We start from the raw sequence: 4,016 nt of genomic DNA on the forward strand, positions 1-4,016 counted from the left end.
AGACCAGATGTCTAAAATATTTATCTGTGTTAATGGCTATGGATAAGTATAAGAATCTACCTAGGGGCAGACTGACAACACTCAGGGCCCCTGGACCAATTAAATCAAGGGCCCCCTGCCAGACTCTGCCCCTGACCACACCTCTGTAACGCCTCTATCCCACCCTAATCCCTCCTTATGCCCATCCCTACACACGTAATAAAATAAAATCATATATATATACTGTATATATATATATATATAAACCCTTTAAGTGTACGTCCTGATCCGCTGGGACTTAGTGCACCAGGACGTACATATAAGCCCTGTACATGACCTCAGTACAGGAACAATGCTCGCATCCTGCATGGCAGGTCCAGACTGCTATCAGGATCATCTATTCTGGTCTGATATCGAACAGTCCAGAGAAGATAATCAATGATAATCCTGATTAGTGCTATGCCAATGCATAGCACTGAACAGTATTAGCATACTAATGATTGCTATAAATTGTCCCCTATCAGGACAAAAAAGTGTAAAGAAAAAGTAAAAAAAAAAGGCAAAAATCCCCTCCCCCAGTAAACATGTAAATCAACGCCTTTTCCCATTTTATCCTCAAAAAGCGTAAAAAAATTAATAAAAATTATAAACATATTTGGTATCACCGCGAGCGTAAATGTCCAAACTGTCACATCACATTTAAAAAAAAAAAGTTTATCAAATAGTCAAATACACGCAAAAGTGGTACCAGAAAAAATATACAGATCACAGCACAATAAACGAGCTCTCACAAATCCACGTATACAGAAAAACTTTTTTTTTACATTTGTAGGTGGTCATCAAATTAGAGCAATTTTAAACATACTTATTTTGTGAGTTCTTTTAAAAACAGTACAATAATAGAAAGGTATGTAATCATGGGTATCATTTTCATCATATTGACCCACAGAATAAAATAAAACATGTCAATGTTACCGGTAAGTGTACAGCGTAAAAACAAAACCCTCTAAAATGTAATTTCCTCACACAGACCAGTATTCCCCCATACAGCGCCCATAAAGTGGTAGATACCAGCTGTACACAGGATCTGTATACCATATAAGTGATTAAATACAGGACCTTATAGAGGTTGATACCATTTATACTCAGGATATATACATCATATAAGTGATTACAGTTAGGGACTCACAATTCTTTTCTGATCAGCGGTGTCTTCATTTCTTTTCTTCTCTGTCTGGCTCAGACCGCCATGTCAACTTCTTACAGCCAAAACTGATCTCTTAACATCTGCAGGGGAAAAATGTTAGCCTCTACATTTTTCTTGTGCCCTCCCCTCCTCTACACAATCTCCCTATCTATAGGCCCTGAACTGTAAAAATTGCCCTCCTTAGTGTCATGCACAGAAAAGAGCAGATAGGTAGGTAGCTAACTATGTAGTTAGGTAGTCATGTAGGTAGGTAACTAGCCAGGTAGGTAGGTAGCCAGGCACGTAGCCTCCTTCTTGGAGCAGACACCCCCCTGACGGTCAGAGGCAGTGTTTTGCTGCAGTACTTTTAGCTCTGAAATGGGCAAACTTGTTGGGGTGTGACAGAGAGGACTAGCCTACCTGACAATTTTCCCCCTGTAACGCAGCTCCCACTATCCTTTCCCACCTTTACCCTACAGAGTGCCCGCTCAGTGAACAGCAGAGTCCTCTCTATGTCGTCAATTGATCTCAGTGTTGCCAGTTGCTCCTCTAGATCCAGTATCTGGGCTTCCAAATGAGCAACCCGCACACATCTCGCACAGCAATATACATCCTTGAACCGCTGTTCAAGGATTGCATACATTGTGGAAGATGTACACCTGGCCACATTGTCAAACATGGAGGACAGCTTGGCAATGAGGAAAGCATAAATAACAGGCAAGAAACCAAATAATTTGATCTACATAAGTGGCCTTTCTGTAAACTCCCTGAATCTAAAGTCTCGTAATATTAGGTCGCACTTTGTATTCAGACAAGACTCGCTTCCTTTGTCTGCTCTCCTTTGTAGAATCTGCCTGGAAGTGTATGCAAAGGGATAGCAGGCTGCAAACAATTGTAATTTGTCTGCTCCTAATTAACTACTCCACCCCTTCTACCTGTGTTTCACACAACTACTACACCCACCTTCCACCTATATTCCACACAGACAAAAGACAGATATGCACTAGGGCTGCACGATATATAGCAAAAGCAATCAAATCGCGATATGGCAATACGGCCCCCCGGGAAAACATGCGATTATCTGCTCGGGCTGACTCCCGTGGGCTGGCCAGAGCAGGTAAAAATTAATTTAAATACTAGAAGTCAATGTTTCCCAACCAGGGTGCCTCCAGTTGTTGCAAAACTACAACTCTTAGCATGCCCGGACCGGCAAAGGCTGTGCGGGCATGCTGGGAGTAGTAGTTTCACAACAGCTGGAGGCACCCTGCTAGAAAAACACTGAGCTAAGGGCGCAGGGAAAAAAATAAAAAAACTTTCTCCTCACCTAGTCCCGGTCCCTGCAGATTCATCTCCGTGCGCTCCGGAGTGTCCTCTCTTAGTACAGTAGGACCTTTCCCTTTTCAGCCAATCACTGGCCGCAGTGGTGTCACGCGGAAGATTTGAAATCCGCCCGGGAAACCCAGTGTATTACTGCAGTACAACAATACAAGAAAATGACAGGAGGGGGGTGGGGAAAGGAAACCCAGTGTATTACTGCAGTACAAGAATACAAGAAAGTGACAGGATGGGGGGGAGGAAACCCAGTGTATTACTGCAGTACAAGAATACAAGAAAGTGACAGGAGGGGGGGAGGGGAGGAAACCCAGTGTATTACTGCAGTACAACAATACAAGAAAATGACAGGAGGGGGGTGGGGAAAGGAAACCCAGTGTATTACTGCAGTACAAGAATACAAGAAAGTGACAGGAGGGGGGAGGAAACCCAGTGTATTACTGCAGTACAAGAATACAAGAAAGTGACAGGAGGGGGGGAGGGGAGGAAACCCAGTGTATTACTGCAGTACAACAATACAAGAAAGTGACAGGAGGGGGGGGAGGAACCCAGTGTATTACTGCAGTACAAGAATACAAGAAAGTGACAGGAGGGGGGGGAGGAACCCAGTGTATTACTGCAGTACAAGAATACAAGAAAGTGACAGGAGGGGGGGGAGGAACCCAGTGTATTACTGCAGTACAAGAATACAAGAAAGTGACAGGAGGGGGGGAGGGGAGGAAACCCAGTGTATTACTGCAGTACAACAATACAAGAAAGTGACAGGAGGGGGGGGAGGAAACCCAGTGTATTACTGCAGTACAAGAATACAAGAAAGTGACAGGAGGGGGGGGGAGGAACCCAGTGTATTACTGCAGTACAAGAATACAAGAAAGTGACAGGAGGGGGGGAGGAACCCAGTGTATTACTGCAGTACAAGAATACAAGAAAGTGACAGGAGGGGGGGAGGAACCCAGTGTATTACTGCAGTACAAGAATACAAGAAAGTGACAGGAGGGGGGGGGGAGGAACCCAGTGTATTACTGCAGTACAAGAATACAAGAAAGTGACAGGAGGGGGGGAGGAACCCAGTGTATTACTGCAGTACAAGAATACAAGAAAGTGACAGGAGGGGGGGAGGAACCCAGTGTATTACTGCAGTACAAGAATACAAGAAAGTGACAGGAGGGGGGGGAGGAACCCAGTGTATTACTGCAGTACAAGAATACAAGAAAGTGACAGGAGGGGGGGAGGAACCCAGTGTATTACTGCAGTACAAGAATACAAGAAAGTGACAGGAGGGGGGGGAGGAACCCAGTGTATTACTGCAGTACAAGAATACAAGAAAGTGACAGGAGGGGGGAGGAAACCCAGTGTATTACTGCAGTACAAGAATGTGACAGGAGGGGGGGAGGGGAGGAAACCCAGTGTATTACTGCAGTACAAGAATACAAGAAAGTGACAGGAGGGGGGGGGAGGAAACCCAGTGTATTACTGCAGTACAAGAATACAAGAAAGTGACAGGAGGGGGGAGGGGAGG

The sequence above is a fragment of the Hyla sarda genome, chromosome 13 (assembly GCF_029499605.1).
Source record: "Hyla sarda isolate aHylSar1 chromosome 13, aHylSar1.hap1, whole genome shotgun sequence".
Lineage (NCBI taxonomy): Eukaryota > Metazoa > Chordata > Amphibia > Anura > Hylidae > Hyla > Hyla sarda.